The sequence below is a fragment of the Neofelis nebulosa genome, chromosome 11 (assembly GCF_028018385.1).
Source record: "Neofelis nebulosa isolate mNeoNeb1 chromosome 11, mNeoNeb1.pri, whole genome shotgun sequence".
NCBI classification, from domain to species: domain Eukaryota; kingdom Metazoa; phylum Chordata; class Mammalia; order Carnivora; family Felidae; genus Neofelis; species Neofelis nebulosa.
Window position 1 is genome coordinate 66,085,927 of NC_080792.1, and position 21,736 is coordinate 66,107,662.

General features: G+C 40.0%; 1 long non-coding RNA gene across 1 annotated transcript; it reads right to left on the minus strand.

The window, feature by feature from the left end:
* Positions 1 to 475: 475 nt before the first annotated feature.
* LOC131490516 (uncharacterized) lies at positions 476 to 4,383 on the minus strand. The gene is made up of 2 exons (XR_009251115.1): positions 1,807 to 4,383; positions 476 to 1,559 (listed from the first exon to the last, which is right to left on the minus strand). It is a non-coding gene; the product is annotated as an uncharacterized LOC131490516 (long non-coding RNA).
* Positions 4,384 to 21,736: the final 17,353 nt, after the last annotated feature.

Sequence of the window (21,736 nt, forward strand, 5' to 3'; positions counted from 1 at the left end):
CTTTGGCCACAAGTTCTACCCAGCCAGCATCAGCACAGCACAGCTGTGCCCAGGCCTCCCTGCTGTGGTTGTTGGCCTCCAGAATGACCTCTATAAATCTTGTCTCCTGGTAGTCACATCTTTGTGTAGTACCTCCCACACTGAGTAGGGCGGACATATGTAACAAAAATAATATTGTGGATATACTGGTATATAGATTATGAAGCTAGGTCATGAAAGACATTGATTGAAACTTCAACCTTGCTGTCTTGGATCACTCACTCTGGGGGAAGCCAACATCACATCTTAAGTATACTTGAGCAATTTGTGGAGAGTTCCACATGGCAAGAAACTTTGGCCTCCTGCCTACAGCCTGTACTAATTTGCCACCCACAAAAGGAATGCTCTTGGAAGTGGACCCTCCAGCCCTTGGTGACATCTTGACTGCAAACTTATAAAAGACCTTGAACCAGAACAACACAGGAATAGCTAGATATGGGGTACAATAACACAGGTTTATTGTTTTAAGTCACTAATTCAGGGGTAATGTGTTGTACAGCAATAGATAACAAATACAGATAAGAGTGGTACAATACAACCTTGGATTGCGAGTAACTTGTTCTGCGAGTACTCCCCCAAACTTGCAAACATTTCTAGTAAATTTTAACTTGATAAAGGAGTGATATCTTGCAATACGAGTAGTACATGACACTGAACGTCACATGATCACAACTGAGCCAATGGTTCTTCTCTCTGTCTCTCTGTGTGAGATTGTGAGTGGTCATCAATGCAATGTCACATTTCCACGAAATCCTCAAAAGGAGGCAAAAGCAAGTGTCATTGGATAGGTTCCTTGTTAAAGTTGTGCAAAAAGAAAAAGATTTCATTGAGCCAATGCATACCAGTGATTCCATTAGACATAATGAACGTAATTCTAAAAAAATTAAAAGAATTTTTAAAAAGGAAAGAAAGAAAGTCGTCCTACACAATAACCCTCCTCTATCTTGTCTCCCTCACAGCAGCCATGAAGGTTTTCAAAGGTAAGTGCAGGTTAATTTATTTTTTTATATCTTGTGTTTTCTTTATTTTGTATTATATTACAGTATTTTGAATTATGTGAATATTTTTGGGTTGTGGAACAAATCATCTGAGTTTTCATTATTTCTTATGGGGAAATTCGCTTTGATATACAAGTACTTTGGATTATAAGCATGTTTCTGGAACAAATTAATGCTCTCAAACCAAGGTTTTACTGTATGTATAATTAATGCAGATAATTATATCTACTATTTAGAAATAGGATGCTGTGGAAACAAAAACTGGAATGTGGGAGAAGTTTTGGAACCAGCAAAGGTCAGAAGCCAGAAGGACTTTGATATGGGTGGTAATGAAATCACGATTGCCTTTGAAGAATCTGTTAGATGAAGTCTGATGGTCTTTAAGGATACTTCTGACGATGGAACGCCTGGCTGGCTCAGTCAGAAGAGCATGTGACTCTTGATCTTGGGGTTGTGAGTTCAAGCCCCACATTAGGAGTAGAGATTACTTAAATAAGTAAATACTTTTTTAAAAAAAGGATACTTCAGGGGCGCCTGGGTGGCGCAGTCGGTTAAGCGTCCGACTTCAGCCAGGTCACGATCTCGCGGTCTGTGAGTTCGAGCCCCGCGTCAGGCTCTGGGCTGATGGCTCGGAGCCTGGAGCCTGTTTCCGGTTCTGTGTCTCCCTCTCTCTCTGCCCCTCCCCCATTCATGCTCTGTCTCTCTCTGTCCCAAAAATAAATAAAAAACGTTGAAAAAAAAATTTAAAAAAAAAATAAAAAAAGGATACTTCAGATGAGAGCTTAAAGGAAATGGAGGAAAATGTCTTTTAAAAGTCAGAGACAGGAATCCATTCTGCATAGTGGCAGAAAGTTTAGCTACACAGTCACCTGCAGTAACTCAAAAAGTAGAAAATGTACCTAATAAACTGGGTGATCTAGCTAAAGAAGTTTCCAGACAGTGTTTAAGGTGCTTCCCTTGCTTTACTGACCAAGGACAAGTGAAGTTCAGTGGGACTGTCAGAAGCATGTCTTTTGCTTTTCTCCCTCAAGTCCCTCAAGCATCAGGGCCAGGACATGATGGTGAGGGGCAGGCAGGTCTCCAGGCAGTTCCCACTTTCATCTTCTTTTCCACAAGTCCTATTGACCTGAACACTTTGGAGTAAGCCCCATGTGAGAAAGATCCTCCCTGGGCTCAGGGATCAGCCTCTACTCCCCTTCTCCCTGGGAGCAACTTGAAAATGAACAAAGAAAGAAAGAAAGAGAGAAAGGGAGGAAGGGAGGAAAGGAGGGAGGAATGAAACAAGAGAGAGAGGGAGAGTGAGGGAGGGAAGAAGGAAGGAAGGAAGGAAGAGAAAGATTGGAGAATAAGGTTTAGTTACCTCAGACATCACAAAAAAAGCGATTAACAGCCAACAATGCCTATTTTTATTTCTCCCTGATCAAAAATATGTCCGCCCATCTGGATGACTGACATATGTCAGAGTGTCTGCCCTGCCCACACCTGGAGAGGACCCCCTTTCTTGGCTTTGGCTTTGGGGGCCAGAGTGGACCCCTGGTCAGAGACAGCCAGGCCTGGTTCCCAAGCCAACCCCCCTGCCCCAACCATGGACTGGGAATTCTCACGGGAGCAGCCAGTGTGCCCAGTTGGACTGAGGGTCCTAGAGGACAGTGGGGCCAGGAGCCATTACAGGCTCCCACAAGGCACATGGGGGAGGAGAACCCATGCAGTCCCAGAGAGAGCAGGTCGGCACAGCCCTAATTCCTGCAGGCCCCATTCTCAGCTCCAGCCCCCCGTGTACCTTGGCTCTACTTCCTGCCACTGAATTCTGTGATCCTCTCTTGAGCCCCCACAGTGAACTGTGCCTGTCTTGAAGTAGGCTGAGACTCAAAGAGCTCTGTAGGAGATCATCAAGACAGCTACCAACGAGTCCTCCTATCTCCATGTGTACAGGCTACATCTCCCTGCAGGAGGGCGTTCTGTTGCTATAAGCAAACCACCCCGAATTCAGTGATGTAAAACAACTACCAGTTTATTGTGTTTGTGGATTCTGTGAACCAGGAATTAAGATGGGGCATGGGGGCTCATCCCTGCTGCACAATGACTGAGGTCTCAGCCAGGTAGACTGTCATAGTTGGAGATGACTCAAATGGTTGGGGGTTGGAATTATCTGGAGGCTTTATCGCTTGCATGACTAGCACTTGGGTGGGAAGATGCAAAGATGGGGCTCAGCTGGACTTTCAACTTGAGAACCTAATCACGGTCTCTTCATGTGGTGTGGACTCCTCCCAGCATGGTGGCCAGGTTCTGGGGAGCGTCCTGCAATACAGCAAGTATCCCAAGAAGGCATACAGACTTTTCTGACTCAGTCTTGGGAGCCACACAGCATCACTCCCTCCACATTCTGTTGGTGAAAGCTGTCATAAACCACCCCAGATTCAGAGGGACAGGGCACAGAGTCTACCTCTCAATGTGAGGTTTGTCAGAAAGTTTATGGCCATTTTTATTTATTTTCTTTTTATTGTTTTAAATGTTTTATTTATTTTTAAGAGAGCACAAGCAGGGGAGGGGCAGAGAGAGAGGGGGCAGAGGAACTGAAGGAGTCTCCTTGCTGACACCAGTGAGCCCAATATGGGGCTTTGAACTCACAAACCATGAGATCACGACCTGAGGTGAAGTTGGACATTCAAACAACTGAGCCACCCAGGCGCCCCTGGGACCATTTTTAAAAACCACCACAGTTTGCTCTTTGACCAAAAAGTATTTACATTCATTCTTCCCACATGCAAAATACACTCACCCCTTGCAAGCCCTGCCCCCAAGTCTTATCCTATTATGGCACTGGGCTCAGGTTCAAGGTCCAGAATCTAAATCCAGTATCTAAATCAGGTACAAGTGCAGGTAAGGCTCCTTGGATGTAGTTCTTCATTTGACTTTGGGTGTGACTTCTCTTGATTTGAAGACGTGTAAATGAAAGAGATGTGTTAGCTGTACCCTCCCCCCCCCAGCTTCTGATGGAGGGACAGGCATGGGATAAATGCAGTCAACACTATCATTCTGATAAAGTAAAGGGTGGGTCACGACACTCACCATAGCAGCCACACCATAGTGACTCTAACATCCAGCTGAACACATGTTGTCATTTCTTTTTTTTAACGTTTATTTTTATTTAGAGAAAGGGAGAGTGCATGCATGTATGAGCAGGGGAGGGACAGAGAGAGAGGGAGAGAGAGAATCCCAAACAGGCTCTGCACTGTCAGCGAAGGGTTCAACTTGTGGCTCCATCCCACAAACCACAAGAGCATGACCTGAGCTGAAATCAAGAGTCTGCTGCTTAACAGACTGAGCCACTCAGGTGCCCCTGTTGTTCCTTTTTTTTTTTTTTTTAATTTTTTTTTCAACGTTTTTTATTTATTTTTGGGACAGAGAGAGACAGAGCATGAACGGGGGAGGGGCAGAGAGAGAGGGAGACACAGAATCGGAAACAGGCTCCAGGCTCCGAGCCATCAGCCCAGAGCCTGACGTGGGGCTCGAACTCACGGACCGCGAGATCGTGACCTGGCTGAAGTCGGACGCTTAACCGACTGCGCCACCCAGGCGCCCCAACCCCTGTTGTTTCTTGATTGAGGTCCAATCCTCCTTCCTGGTGCTGATTCCCTATACCCCTCGTTCTGCCCTCTGAGGCATCCTTCGTTTTCCATAGGAAATAGCCTGTGTTCACACCTGGTTAGCTCTCTCAGGCTGCTTCCTGCCCATAGAAGTTTAGGGATCCAAAGGCACCTTTTCATTTTGGTCTTTCTGTCTCTTTAAGTCCAAACTGATAGAATTATTGTAAAAACTTTGTGGGTCTCTTATGTATCAACTAATAAATGCACTTCTTTAGACAAAAACCAAATGCCTAAAAATCTCAACACAACCAACCCCTTTTCTACCTGAGCTCCATATGAAGCTCCTGTGCAACATACCTTTTAGAAGATCTTAGAGTATCTTAGATGTCATATTTTTTAAAAGGGAAGACATGCAAAGCACATCCTTAGGAAGGCGGGATCCCGGCCACATTCTTAACCCTGGCTTCATCTCTACCATGAAATTGTGTTTTCCTGACAGTACCCTGGATTTGATCTGAGGCTCTTTCTTACTTTGGGACTCCTTTTCTGGCTAGGAAAACTGGCCTAGGCCCTTTACATCTCCTTCCAATGCTACTTGAAAACTAAGTAGCTCCTTTAGCACTTCATCTCTCTCCTCTCTCCTTTTATTGTTCACAGGTGGAAGAAGCCAGGTGGCACCTCCAACTCTTCCTGAAAATTGCCTTAGCCAGATCCGTGGGTTCATTTGGTATATTTACTGTTTTCCACTTTGCCACAGTGACAGTTTTGCTACATATTCTACCACCACAGAATAATGATTCCTTTTCCTCCAGCTTCCAATTACACATTCTTTGTTTTCCTTCAAGTCCTGAGCCGCAGCCTCTTCAAGGCCCATATGCTTCTGCCTACCACTCAATCCCCAACACAGTGCCACATGTCATCTGTCTCATGTGTTAAAGGAACACTCTGCTTGCAGATACCAAATTCTGCTCCATAACATTCTGCCCTCAACTTCTTGGTGTAAAACTGCCAGTGAAGGAGACCTATGCATTTTGTGGGTCAGGAATTTGGACAGGGTATAGCAGGGCTGGCTTGTCTCCAGCCACAACTCCTAGAGTTTCAATAAGGATGACTCAATGGCTGCAGGTACTCGGGCAGGGGAGGGGAGGGCTGGAGGCTTCCTCACTCACATATCTGAAGCCTGGGCTGCGATGACTCAAAGGCTGGGTTCAGCTGGAATTGCCAACTTGACAATTTATACGTGGCCTCCTCATGGGCTTGAGCTTCTCACAGCATGAGAGGGAGTAACACGACAGGAAGCATCAGAACAGAGAGCATTCTAAGAGAACAAGGCAGAAGACGGTCTATCCTCCAAAATCACATAGCATCCTTTCCACGTTATCTATGCACTGAAGCCCTCCCGATGCAAAAAGAGGGCACAGACCCTCCATCTGTCAATGGGAATAGTGTCAAAGAATTTGCAGCCATTTTTAAACTTTCACACAGGTAAGGCTATGTCCTCTTCCGAACCTGTGCTGGCTTTGTGGCTTGCTTTGATCAACAGAATGTTCAGCTGTAAATGAGTGCAGGGTATATTGCTGGAGAGAAACTACATATAAAGAGAGAGAGAGAGAGAGAGAGAGAGAGAGAGAGAGAGAGCGCATGTGGAAAGAGAGGCCACATGGAGGATAACTAAGGGTCCCGGCCTAGCCCAAGCTTCCAACATGTGAATGAGATGACTTAGAGTTTACATCCCCTACCCAGCCACTGGCTGAATACAGCTGCGTGAGTTGATTCCCATGGTTGGCAGACAAACCATCCCTGCTCAGTCCTGCTCAAATTTCTGATCCACAGACTCACAGGTGGGAAAAAAAAAAAAAAAAGGACTCTGTTTTCAGCCACTAATTTTTGGATAATTCAAACAGTACAGCACCATTTAGTGTTCTGTTTTCTCCTTTTGATTGCTAAATCATTTCAATAAACTCTAGAAAAGAATTTGATAAAACTGAATATCCATTCCTATAAGCCAGGCATGGAAGGATTCTTCATTAACTTGAGGAAGAATATCTAACACTAGAGGGATTTCCATGAAAGCTCTAAATCAGACAACAAACCTGGATAAAATCATTATTGTTTCAAGTGCCTACAATAAAACTCAAACACAATAATGAGATTTAACGTTGGAAAGGGAACAAAATTATGCTTTCAGATATGTGATTATGTAACTAGAAAATCCAAGACGATGACCTTAAAATGATTAAATACAGTCAGATAACTTGAGTTTGCCAGATAGCAACAGTTTTCCTATATTCCAGTGATACCAGTCATAAAATATGCAGAAAAGTATTTCCATTAACAGCACCAGAAATGTAAAATACCCCAACTATACTAGTACTCTATTAGTGTGTAATAAATCATGCCAAAGCTTAGCAGCTCAAGACAATGACTCATTATTTCTGACAAAATTGTGGTGAACCACGCAGTTCTCTGCTCTACATGATGTCAGCTGCAGTATTCTGAGGCTTCTACTGGGCCGGAACATCCAAGATGGCACATTCACATGACTGGTGATTGATGCTGCTGGTCAGTTGGGAGTTCAGTGGAGATGTTGACAGGCGGTGTATCATCTTATAGCCTTTCCAGGAGGCATGGCTGCTCACAGCATGAAGACTGGCTTCCAAGAGGAGACACCAAAGAATGAGCATTCTAAGAAACTCATCTGAAAGTCCTCTCATGAACTAATAATCTCTGAAGTCCAAAAGCATCACTTCCACTGCGTTCTATTGGTCAAGTGAGTGAAAAGACAGCAAGAAAAGCAGTGATAGCAGGAGGAGTGAAAATAACACCTTTAGACATCTTTATCACACAAAGAAACAGAAATCTTAACAAAAACATGAATGAGACCTATAGGAAGAAAACAACACAAACTTAAAAGAGGACCTAAATAAATAGTAGTAGATGAGAAGAATTATGTAGAAAAGGCCATCACTCTTCCTAATTTAATACATAAATATAAAGCAATTCTAATAAAATTCATAGGGATGTTTTTGTCATGATGGGTAATTTGACTCTAAAGTTTTTCAGAAGACCAAATGAAGAGTATGATATTTTAATTCATAAAATATAGTGGTAATAAGACATACATTGGATGGGTGGATGGATGGATGAATAAACAGGAAGAATTTCTCCACAGAGCATAAATGAAAATTGTTAAATTTGTGGGGGAAGACTCAATATCTGACATCATAAGCCCATATGGATTAAAAAGTTAAATGGACAAATGGAAACAATAAAAATATAAGCAAATATTTATATCATCTTTAGATTAAAGAGGAATTTCTTGAATAAAAGACTCTCTTGAACTTAAAATGTATACTGATCTAAAATAACCATACAGAAAGTTGAAAGTCAAATGATAAACTTGGGGATATTGCAGCATAGGAGAAAAGATTCTGAACCTATGAAGAGCACATAACTCAGCAAGAAAAGGGCAAAGAACAAATACCCACTAAACTCCTGTGATATGCATGGCAGACGCTAGTTTGTCAAGTGTTCATCTTCACGTACTTACCTTCTTGTCTGCGAGACAGACAACAAATAAACAAAAACAAATATTACGATGTAATGTCTGATAATAAAGGAGAGTAAAGCAAGGTCAGGGGCACTTCAGAGAGGAACTAGATAAATAGTTGATGGATGGAGGAGAGTTTAGTCAGGGTAGGCAGAGCAGAGGTAGCATTTGAGCAGAGCCCTGAATAAAGTGAAGGACTGTGATGCAGCTACTCAGAGGCTGAGCGTGGTATGTTCCAGGAGAAGAAACAAGGCCAGTCTGGCTAAACTAGAGCTAGCAAAGCAGACACAAGACCTAAGAGATAGGCAGAGTTTAATATATAATCTTTTAATTTGTCCTATAAGCCATTTCTGCCATTTCCTACTCTTCATCAATGTAATTTCTAATGGCAGCCTTGGGACATTCTAGTAAGTGGATGTCCTAAGGTTGTTTTTTAAGTATCTATCTATCTATCTATCTATCTATCTATCTATCTATCTATTGAGACAGCATGAGAGGTGGAGGGGCAGAGACAGAGGGAGAGAGAGAATCCCAAGCAGGCTTCACACTGCCAGCGCACAGCCCAACATGAGACTCAAACTCATGAAACTGCGAGATCGTGACCTGAGCCAAAACCAAGAGTCAGACGCTTAACTAACTGAGCCACCCAGGTGTCCCAGATGTCCTAAGGTTTAATAACTACATGAACCACTCTCTTACAGTTAGATGTGACATTAGATCCAATTCGAAACTACCATAAATAATGTACTGATGAATAGCTTTGTGCATAAATCATTTTTGCATTTAAGAGAAACACTTTTTGGATAGGGAATATAGGTTTATTTGACCCTTTTACAACACCCTCACTAAGGCCTCACAATCATGTTATCAAACATGATCCACTCAAGTTTTCCGTTTTGCGAGTTCTGTTCACCTTGTGGTTTTCCCATTTATCTACTGGTGATTTTTCTTATCAGATTTTATTTTATTTGTTTTAACTTTTATTTTAATTACAATTAGTTAACATGCAGTGTTATGTTAGTTTCAGGTGTACGATATAGTGATTCAACACTGCCATACATCCTCTACTGCTCATTATTGACTGCACTGCTTAATCCCCATCACCTATTTAATCCATCCACCCACCCCCCACCTCCCCTCAGATAACCATCAGTTTGGTTCTCTATAATTAAGAGTCTGTTTCTTGGTTTGTCTCTCTTTTTTCCCTTTGCTCATTCGTTTTGTTTCTTAAATTCCGCATACAAGTGAAATCATATGGTATTTGTTTTCCTTTGACTGAATTCTTTCATTTAGCATTATACTCTCCAACTTCATCCATGTCGTTGCAAATGGCAAGATTTTATTCTTTTTATGGATGAATAATATTTCATTATATATACACCATATCTTCTTTATCCATTCATCAATCAGTGGACACTTAGGTTATAACTGTATCTTGGCTATTGTAAATAATGCTGCTATAAACATAGGGGTGCATGCATCCCTTCGAATTATTGTTTTTGTATTCTTTGGGTAAATACCCAGTAGCATGATGGCTGGATTGGAGGGTAGTTCTTTTTTTTTAACTTTTTGCGGAAACTCCATACTATTTTCCACAGCGACTGCACCAGTTTGCATTCCCCCAACAGTGCTAGAGGGTTACTTTTTTCTCCACATCCTTGCCAACACCTCTCACTTCTTGAGTTTTTTATTTTAGCAATTCCATCAGGTGTGAGGTGATATCTCATTGTAGTTTTGATTTGAATTTCCCTGACAATTAGTGATAATGAGCACCTTTTCATGGGTCTATGGGCCATCTGTGTATCTTCTTTTGAGAAATGTCTGTTCATGTCTTCTCCCCATTTTGAAATTGGATTATTTGTTTTTTGGGTGTTGGGAGTTTTATAAGTTGTTTTTTAAATAAGTTCTTTATATATTCTGGATACTAACCTTTTATCAGATATGTCATATGTCTTCCATTTCATAGGGTGCCTTTTAGTTTTGTTTCTTGTTTCCTTTGCTGTGCAGAAGCCTTTTATTTTGATGTAGTCCCAATAGTTTATTTTTGCTTTTGTTTCCCTTGCCTCAGGGGACCTATCTGGAAAAAAGTTGCTATGACTGATGTCAGAGAGGTTACTGCCTATGCTCTCTTCTAGGGTTTTTATGTTTTCAGGTCTCACATTTAGGTCTTCAATCCATTTTGAATTTATGGGGTAAGAAAGTATGGTGTAAGAAAGTGGTCCAGTTTCATTTTTTTGCATGTTGCTGTCCAATTTTCCTAGGACAATTTGTTGAAGAGACTGTTTTTTTTCCCCCACTGGATATACTTTCCTGCTTTGTTGAAAATTGACCATATAATTGTGAGTTCATTTCTGGGTTTTCTATTCTGTTCCATTGACCTATGTGTCTATTTTGGTGCCAGTACCATACTGTTTTGATTACTACAGCTTTGTAGTGTATCTTGAAGTCCAGAATTGTGATGCCTCAAGCTTTGCTTTTTCAGGATTGCTTTGGCTATTTGGTGTCATTTGTAGTTCTACATAAATTTTAGGAATGTTTGTTCTAGTTCTGTGAAAAATGCTGTTGGTCTTTTGATAGGGATTGCATTAAATCTGTAGATTGTTTTGGGGTGTGTGTGTGTGTGTGTGTGTGTGTGTGTGTGTGTGTGTATTTGTTCTTCCAATCAATGAGCATGGAATGTCTTTCCATTTCTTTGTGTCATCTTCAATTTCTTTCATCAGTGTTTATAGTTTTCAGAGTACTGGTATTTCACCTCTTTGGTTAGGTTTATTCCTAGGTGTTCTATTATTTTTGGTGCAATTATAAATGGAATTGTTTTTTTTAATTTCTCTTTCTGCTGCTTCATTATGGGTGTATAGATATACAACAGATTTCTGGGGTGCCTGGGTGGCTCAGTCAGTTAAGCATCTGACTCTTGATATTGGCTCCGGTCATAATCTTGAAGTTGTGAGATTGGGCCCTCTGCACTGACAGTGTGGAGCTTGCTTGGGATTCTCTATCTTCCTCTCTCTCTGCCCCTTTCTGCACACTCTCTCTCTCAAAATAAATGAATAAACATTAAAAAAAACACAACAGATTTCTGTGTCTTGATTTTGTATCCTGCAACTTTACTGAATTTGTGCATCAGTTCTAGCAGTGTTTTGGTGGAGTCTTTCGGGTTTTCAATATAGAATATCATGTCATCTGCAAATAGTGAAAGTTTTACCTCTTCCTTACTGATTTGGATTCCTTTTATTTCTTTTTGTTTTCTGATTGTTGTGGCTAGGACTTCCAGTACTATGTTGAATAAAAGTGGTGAGGGGCATCTGGGTGTCTCAGTCGGTTAAGTGTCTGACTTCGGTTCAGGTCATGATCTCATGGTTTGTGGGTTTGAGCCCCACATCAGGCTCTGTGCTGACAGCTCAGAGCCTGGAGTCTGCTTCAGATTCTGTGTCTCCCTCTCTCTCTGCCCCTCCCCCAATCTCTCTCTCTCTCAAAAATGAATAAATATTTAAAAACATTTTTTTTTTAAAAAAGAATAAAAGTTGTGAGAGTGGACACCCTTGTCTTGTTCCTGGTGTTAGCTGTGGGTTTTTCATATAGGGCCTTTCTTATGTTGAGGTATCTTTCCTCTAAACCTACTGTATTGAGGGTTTTTTTTTTCATCTTGAATGGATGTTGTACTTTGCCAAATGCTTTTTCTGCATCTATTGAAATGATCATATGGTTCTTATCCTTTCTCTTATTGAGGTGATGTATCACACTGATTGATTTGCAAATATCAAACTACCCTTGCAACCCAGGAATATATCCCACTTGATCACGGTGAATGATTTAAAAAATTTTTTTAATGTTTATTTATTTTTGAGAGAGACAGAGTGTGGGTGGGTTAGGGGGAAAGAGAGAGGGAGACACAGAATCCAAAGCAGGCTTCAGGCTCTGAGCTGTCAGCACAGAGCCCAACTTGGGGCTCGAACTCATGAACTGCGAGATCATGACCTGAGCCAAAGTCGGACGCTTAACTGACTGAGCTACTCAGGCTCCCCGAGTTTAAAATGTATTGTTAGATTTGGTTTACTAGTATTTGTTGAGGATTTTTTCATCTAAATTCATCAGAGATATTGGCCTTAGTTCTCTCTCTCTCTCTCTCTCTTTTTTTTTTTTTTGTTTTTGGTGGTGTCTTTATCTGGTTTTGGTATCAGGGTAATGCTGGCCTCATGGAATGAATTTGGAAGTTTTCCTTCCTTTTCTATTTTTTGGAATAGTTTGAGAAGAATAGATATTAACTCTTCTTTAAATGTTCAGTAGAATTTCTCTGTGTAGCCATCTGGTCCTGGATTTTTTGTGGAAAGTTTTTTTTTTTTAATTTTTTTTTTCAACATTTTTTATTTATTTTTGGGACAGAGAGAGACAGAGCATGAACGGGGGAGGGGCAGAGAGAGAGGGAGACACAGAATCGGAAACAGGCTCCAGGCTCCGAGCCATCAGCCCAGAGCCTGACGCGGGGCTCGAACTCACGGACCGCGAGATCGTGACCTGGCTGAAGTCGGACGCTTAACCGACTGCGCCACCCAGGCGCCCCTTTTTTTTAATTTTTAATTTTTTTTTTGTGGAAAGTTTTTCAATTACTGATTCAATTCTTTGCTGGTAATCAGGCTGTTAAAAGTTTTCTATTTTTTCCTGTTTCAGTTTTGGTAGGTTGTATGTCTCTAGGGATTTCTTCTAGCATTTCTAATTTGTTGGTATATAGTTTTTCATAATATTCTCATGTTTGTATTTCTTTTTTTTTTTTTTAATTTTTTTTTCAACGTTTTTTTTTTATTATTTATTTTTGGGACAGAGAGAGACAGAGCATGAACGGGGGAGGGGCAGAGAGAGAGGGAGACACAGAATCGGAAACAGGCTCCAGGCTCCGAGCCATCGGCCCAGAACCTGACGCGGGGCTCGAACTCACGGACCGCGGGATCGTGACCTGGCTGAAGTCGGACGCTTAACCGACTGCGCCACCCAGGCGCCCCATGTTTGTATTTCTATGGTGTTGGTTGTTATTTCTCATCTCTCATTCGTGATTTTATTTATTTGAGTCCTTTCTCTTTTTTTCTTCATAAATCTGGCTAGAGGTTTATCAATTTTCATTGATTTTTTTTTCTTTTTTTAAATAAATGTTTATTCATTTTTGAGAGAGCATGAATGGGGTGGGGGCGGAGCAGAGGATCCGAAGTGGGCTCTGCACTAACAGCAGTGAGCTCAATGTGGGGCTGGAGCTCATGAATCATGAGATTATGACCTGAGCTGAAGCTGGATGCTCAACTGACTTAGCCATCCTGGTGCCCCTTCATTGATTGTTTTCAAAGAACGAGCTCCTGGTTTCATTGATCTATTCTATTGTTGTTTTTTCAGTTTCTACATCATTTATTTCTGCTCTGATCTTTATTGTTTCCTTCCTTTTGAAGGTTTTAGGTTTTGTTTGTTCTTTTTTTTTTTTTTTTTTTTTTTTTTTTTTTTTTTTTTTTTGAGAGAGAGAGAGAGAGAGCAAGCAGGAGTTGGGTAGAGGGGGAGAAAGAGAGAATCTTAAGCAGGCTCTACACCCAGTGCTGAGCCTGACGCAGGGCTTGATTTCACGACTGACTGTGAGAGAGCCACCCAGGCGCCCCTGTTGTTCTTTTTCTAGCTCTTTTAAGTGTAAGATTAGGTTGTTTATTTACAATTTTTCTTGCATTTTGATGCAGGCTGGTATTGCTATATACTTCCCTCTTAGAGCCACTTTTGTTGCTTCCCAAAGGTTTCATTTTAATTTGTTTCCTTTTTAATTTCTTCTTGTATTTCCTACTTGACCCATTCTTTAGTAGCATGTTATTTAACCTCCATGTATTCGTGGCCTTTCCAGATTTTTTCTTGTGTTTGACTTCTAGTTTCATAGCATTGTGGTTAGAGAAAAGATGCATGGTATGACTTCAATATTTTAAAATTTTTTGAAGTTTGTTTTGTGGCCTACTTTGCAATCTATTTCATTCTATGTGCACTTGAAAAGTATGTGTATTCTGCTAAGATGGAATGTTCTGATTATATCTGTTTAGTCCATCTGGTCCAGTGTGTCATTCAAAGCCATTGTTTCCTTGTTGATTTTCTGTTTAGATGATCTGTCTATTGATGTAAGTGGGGTATGGAAGTCCCTTTCTATTATTGCATTATTATCAATTAGTTCCTTTTTGTTTGTTATTATTTGTGTCATGTATTTGGGTGCATAGATATTTACATTTTGATGCAGGCTGGTATTGCTATGAACTTCCCTTTTAGAACCACTTTTGCTGCATCCCAAACCAGCAAACCAGAAAACCACTTTTGCTGTTATATCTTCTTGGATTATCTCCTTTATTTATTTATTTTTTCAAAAGGAAGTATTTTTTTCTTTTATTAATTAACTGTCTCACACACCTCTTTAACACTTTTCCCCAACATTTAAACAATTATTTGTCTCTTCATAAAAAATGATTTTGTAATATTTTCTATGTGAGAAATAGAAAGATAATTCACATTTTCTTTCATCATGGCTCAATAAAATTTCTTTACTAGTGATAGTTGAGAAGAATTTTCCTCAGCTTCTCAATTCATTTGTAATGTCATGTATATATTGAGGTTTATGGTCAAATCTGGGGAAGTCTATCATTCATATATCAGCTATATGATTTCGGGAAATTTTATAGCTTTCTTGTACAGTGTCTAATCTAAAATTTGTGTGTGTGTGTGTTTTATTTTTTTTAATTTTATTTTTTAATTTTTTAAAATTTACATCCAAATTAGTTAGCATAGAGTGCAACAATGATTTCAGGAGTAGATTCCTTAGTGCTCCTTACCCATTTAGCCCAACCCCCCTCCCGCAATCCTTCCAGTAACCCTCAGTTTGTTCTCCATATTTATGAGTCTCTTCTGTTTTGTCCCCCTCCCTGTTTTTATATTATTTTTGTTTCCCTTCCCTTATGTTCCTCTGTTTTCTCTCTTAAAGTCCTCATATGAGTGAAGTCATATGATTTTTGTCTTTCTCTGACTAATTTCACTTAGCATACTATCCTCCAGTTCCATCCACGTGGTTGCAAATGGCAAGATTTCATTCTTTTTGATTGCCGAGTAATACTCCATTGTATATATATACCACATCTTCTTTATCCATTCATTCATTGATGGACATCTGGGCTCTTTCCATACTTTGGCTATTGTTAATAGTGCTGCTATAAACATGGGGATGCATGTGTCCCTTCGAAACAGCACAACTGTATCCCATGGATAAATGCCTAGTAGTACAATTGCTGTGTCGTAGGGTAGTTCTATTTTTAGTTTTTTGAGGACCCTCCATACTGTTTTCCAGAGTGGCTGCACCAGCTTGCATTCCCATCTCTTTTATCATTATATAATGCCCTTCTTTGTCTTTTGTTAGTCTTTGTTTTAAAGTCTATTTTGTCTGATATAAGTATTGCCACTCTGGCTTTCTTTTGATATACATTTGCATGATAAATGTTTCTCCAGCCCCCTCACTTTCAATCTGCAGGTGTTTTTAGGTCTAAAATGAGTTCTCCTGTAAGCAGCATATGGATAGGTCTTGGTTTTTTATCCATTCTGTCACCCTATATCTTTTGATTGGAGTGTTTAGTCCATTTACATTCAAAGTAGTTATTGATAGATACGTATTTATTGCCATTGTATTACCTGTTTTGTGGTTGTTTCTGAAGATTTTCTCTGATCCTTTCTTGTCTTTCTCTCTTTCATGGTTTGCTGGTTTTCTTTAGTGGTATATTTGGATTTCTTTCTCTTTATTCTTTGCATATTTATTAGTGGTTTTTGATTTGTGGTTACCATTTGTATATAACCTTTTCTGCATATAGAAGTCTATATTAAATTTATGGTAATTTAAATTTGAACCCATTCTCTACTCCAGCTCTCCCCATGTTTTAGGTATATGGTGTCTTATTTTATATACCTTTATTTTGTGAGTTCCTTGATAGGTTTCTGCTGAAAAATTCCCTGATAGCCTTATAGGGTGTCCCTTGTGTGTAACTGTCTTCTTTTGTCTTGCTGCTTTTAACTTCTTTATCAGTATATTTTGCCATTTTAATTATAATATGTCTTGGTGTGGATCTGATTTTGTTGATTTTGTTGGGGGCCCTCTGTGCACCCTGGATCTGATATCTGTTTCCTTCCTCAGATTAGAGAAGTTTTCAGCTATTATCTCTTCAAATACATTTTCTACCCCCTTTCTCTCTCTTCTTCAGGAACTCCCATAATGCAAATGTTATTACATTTGACGGAGTCACTGAGTTCCTTAAGTCTATTATTGTTTTGCATAATTCTTTTTTCTCTTTTGTTCAGCTTGATTACTTTCCATTACTCTGTTTTCTAGGTCATTAATTTGTTCCTCTGCTTCTCCCAGACTGTAATTCATTCCATCAAGCATCCTTCTCATTTCGTTTATTGAGCCCTTTCTCTGCTATGTTATTCTTATCTCTGTGTTAAGGGTCTCACTGATGTTTTCTACTCTTTTCTCAAGTCCAGTGAATATCTTTATGGTCATTACTTTAAATTCTTTATCAAGAATGTTACTTATATATGTTTCACTTAGATTTCTGGCCCTGTCCTTGTCCTGGTCTTTCATTTGTGACAAATTCTTCTGTCTAATCTCTGTGCCTGTTTCTTTGTGTTAAGAAAGTCAGCTATATCTCCCGTTCTTTAGGGTAATGACCTTATGAGAAAAGGTCCTGTAGTACCCTACTGTGTGATGTCTCCTGTTCCCCAGGGCCTGGCACTTCAGCGAGTGTCCCCAACATGTGCTGTGTGTGCTCTGCTGTTTTATCCTGGCCACTTTATCTTTCAGGCCCGTCGTCTGCAGAAGCTCTTTGCTTGTTGTGGGCAGTGTTTGGTACCTGGCCTGAATGTGGTGCATTTTAATGAGGTGTGCTCTGGTCTGCTTGTGTGGGTCTATTTCCACCACTGCCCAGACCGAGGCCCCACAAAATTCCCTGGTTGGAGATGTGGTGTAGGCAGGGGTTTGGGCCAGTCTTCTGGGGGAGGGAGCCCACTACACTGGGACTGAGGCAAGTGTGGGAAAGGCGATTCCACTGGAGTGTGGAGGGCAGGGCTTGGTGTAAGCAAGATAGGTAGCAAGTGTCAGTGGTAGCTAGTTCTTGCAAGTGGCCCTGTGTTTATGCTGAGACATGGAGAGAAATGGCACTGGCTATTTCCTTTGTTCCTGGAGGAGTCTCTCCATGAACACTGCCTCTCTGGGACACACTCTGAGATGAGCAACTAACCTTTCCACTGTGTGTCCAAGGCATTCTTCAGATTGCTGTTTCTGCCCTGTATATCTCTGGGTTGTCTGCCTGCCTGCTCCCCAAGAGCAGCTCCAATGCCCTCAAGGCTCTATCCTAGCCAACTCTGCTGACCTTTAAAACTCCAGGCTTTAAGCTCCACTGGTTTCCAGAATCACAAAATTCAGCCCCTCTCATTTTCCAAGCCAATTGCTGTGGGGATTTGTTTTCTTCCTGTGTTCCCCTGTGTGCTAGTCTGTCTCTCATCCTACTCCATGAACTCACCTCCTTCCCTTGTGGGGCCACGATCTGTTTCTCAAACTTTGTCTCTGTATTTCCTACTTTCTTTGATGTGGCCTCTTTACCTTTTGTTGTGGAGTTTACTCTCCTGTCTTCTGGCTGATTTCTAGGGCATTTAGGATGATTTCATAGTTGTCTAGTTGTATTCATGGGAGGAAGTAAGCCTAGGGTCCTCCTACTCCACTATCATCTTCCCCTCACTACTTTCTTATCAAATTTTAGAAGCATTTTCATAATAAAATGATAAACCCTATGGCATAATGTCCGGAAGGACTAGTTGCCCTTTAATTTATGGCCAAAAGGAAGTGACAATGTGCAGCCAAGTGCCTGGAAGACATGGGCCTTGTGAAATCTTGTCCATTAATTGTTCATTTTTTCAGGACACACAACAATCTGATTTATGGTGATGCACACCCTCAGGGCTCCACAAGCTGTGTCTGTGGTGTCGACAAGTCACTAACAATCTGTGTGCCTGGGCTAGTCAGCTCTGACATGGACACAATGAAGCACTCTTGCTATGGATTGAATGCTTGTGTTCCCTCCAAAAGTCATATGTTGAAGGCCTAGCCCCCAGTGACATGGTATTTGGCAGTGGGAAGTAATTCAGTTTAGGTGAGGTCATGGGGTGGGGTCTATGATGGGATTAGTGCCCTTATAAGAAGAGGGAGGAACACCAGACATGTGAGGACATGGCAAATAGGGAGCTGTCTGCAAGCCAGGAAGAGTTCTCTCACCAGAGTCCAACTGCGCTGGCATCCTGCTCCTGGACTTCCAGCCCCCAGATCTGTGAGAAAAAGCAAGTTCTGTTGTTTAAGCAACACAATCTGTGGTATTTTGTTATGGTAGCCCTAGCTGACTGATACAACTCCACTTAACTCTGGGAGAATTCATTCGTTATTCACACCAACAAAATGAAATTATTCAATTGTCCTCAGCTGAGTAGCTAAAGGGTCAAGAGACTCAGGCAGAGAAAATCTGGAAAGCACCATTGGAAAGCATCCATGGCATGAAATGACATTAGCTGGTTGCCTGGCCTGAAAAGTACTCCAGGGCAATTTAAAAACAAAGAGAATTTTAGGCATTTTGAGCAATGGATATAACCCAGGATTTGGCACAGACCCTTTTATCTCGGCCATTTGGAAGGATATAGTCCATTTGGATGCATAAAATGCAGCGTATGAGTTAAGAAAATTGTTCCAATTACCTTATAATGTAACTCATAGACATTAATTTTTAAAAGCTTATAAGGGAAGGGGCGCCTGGGTGGCTCAGTCAGTTAAGCATCCGACTTCAGCTCAGGTCATGATCTCACAGTCCGTGAGTTCGAGCCCCACGTCGGGCTCTGTGCTGACAGCTCAGAGCCTGGAGACTGCTTCAGATTCTGTGTCTCCCTCTCTCTCTGCCCCTCCCCTGCTCATGCTCTGTCTCTCTCTGTCTCAAAAATAAAAACATTAAAAATTTTTTTTAATAAAAAATATAAAAAATAAAAGCTTATAAAGGAAAAACAACCATGTTCTACAAATAGTTGAAATGTTATTTTTAAGGAAAAAGTCTTGGGATGAGAAAGAGAATTGTTTTTGCTGAATGTAGGAGTTGTAAGAGTTTTGAATTTGTTAAGTAATAAGCAAAAAAGAAATAAGGGCAGTAAAGGAATCTTAGCTATTAAGTCTCATAAAATTTGCATACTGATCTCTTTGAGCTACACCTGCTAATGCTAACCTGATTAGCTAAAAGGGACAAAAACTTACCCCCTTCAATCAGCTGGAAAAAAGGAAGTTTGATTTTTTATTCTTGTGTTTGTTAAACATAATAGCATAGAAAACCAGAAAAGGTAATTCCAGATGGTATCAAAGGGTCACCTATAATTTTCAAAGAAAAACATCTGAATTAAATTGTCTTTAAAAAAATCCCTTCTCTAATTTTTGCAGCATAGTTTGGGAATTGCCAAATAGGAAAGAACTCTATGTAGTACACTGTAATATTAAGGTAAATCCAAGATAATAGGGTTGATCACTGTAGTGTCTAGAGTAATTAATTTTAGATTAATGTTGGAGATGGGCACTGTATAGGCTTTTGACATGCCAGTTTTAATATTTGTCAAATTCAAAGTTACTTCTCTTAAAAACTGGGCATCATATCTGTAACATTAAACTCCCTCCTCATTTATAACATTGTTTCTAGATGTTATAAAAATATAAATACATTATTTTTACATTTTTCTAGAAAGTTAATCAAAAGTACTTGGAGAAAGGGCTCACTTTATTGATTATTTTTGTGGTGAAAATATGTTATTTGTAGTTTCTCCCAGTGTTTATTACCTAATATTTAGTAAGAGATAAAAATTCATTACAATATTTTACAAATTTGACATATTCATAGGAATCCTTCATTAGAAACAGATAATGTTGTATAAATGACATACTATGAAGTACTTCTCACAATCATTATTCATAGAATAACTCTCTTGGATTGATCTTTCACTGATGTTGAGAAGTTTGCATTGTAGCTAAAATATTTCTCACGTTAAATATATTTGTTGAATTTCTCTTGTCTGAATTCATGTTGGCACATTCTTAAGACTTCTTCCTCTTATGAATCCTTGATGTTGAATAAGGTAGCACTTATTTTTGTAAAATTTTTAATGTTTATTTTATTTTGGAGAGACAGAGCACGAGTGGGGGAGGGGCAGAGAGAGAGGGAGACACAGAATCTGAAGCAGTCTCCAGGCAGTCTGAGCTGTCAGTACAGAGCCCAATGCAGGGCTCAAACTCATGAACTGTGAGATCATGACCTGAGCCAAAGTCAGACGCTCAACTGACTGAGCCACCCAGGTGCCCCAAGGTGGCACTTATGATGAAGTCTTTCCCACATTTCATACATTCATAGGGTTTTCCCCTGGTATGCATCCTCTGGCATTGAGTCAGATACGCACTCTGACCAAAAGATTTACAACAGTTACTTCACTTGTAGGGGTTCTCTTCAGTATGAGTTCTCTCATGTTGATTAAGGTATGTACTTCTGAAAGATTTACCACATTTTGCAATTATAAGGATTTTCTTGGTGTGAATTCTTGGTGTTGAGTAAAATGTGTATTCCATCAGAATACTTTCCCATATTCATTACATTCAAAAGGTTTTTCTCCAGTATGGATCCTCTTAAGTTGAGGATCCTATGACCTATGACCTATGATTTATGACTATAGGCTTGGCTGCATTCAGTTCAGTCATAGGACTTCTCTCAGATATAAAGTAAGTTGAATGCTCTGAGTAAAGGCTTTCCCACATTTTTTTATATTCAAATAGTTTTTCTCCAGTATGAATCTTCTTATGTTGAATAAGGGATAACCTATGATTATAGACTTTGCCACATTCATGACATTGATAGAGCTTTACCCCAGTATGAGCTCTGTGATTCACAGAAATACAGGTACTTTAGTTAAGAGCCTTCCCACATTGATTATATTAGTAGGCGTTCACTTTGTGAATCTTCTGATGTTGCATGATGTAAGTGTTTTGATTATAAGCTTTTCCACACTCATTACATTCATAGGGTTTCTCCCTACTATGACTCTGAAGTTGGATGAAGGATAAGTCCCAGCCGGCTGAATGATTTTCATTTACATTATACTCATATGGTGTCTCTTTGCATGTGTGCTGTATAATGTGTGAAATCTATGAAAGATTTCCCACCATTTCAGCATTTGTAGAACATTTTTCCAGTACAAATTCTCTGATGTTAATTAGGAGAAATTATTACTGAAGGCTCTCTCACATTTATTCCATTAATAAGATTTCATTCCTACACCTGAAACTAATGTAACATTATGTGTTGACTAGACTCAAATAAAAAAGTAAAATAAAAAAGAAAACAAAAACCGTAATTCAAAAAGATGTATGCACGCTTGTGTTTATTGCAGCATTATTTACAATAGCCAAGATATGGAAACAACCTAATTGTCCATTAATAAGCGAATAGATAAAGGAAATA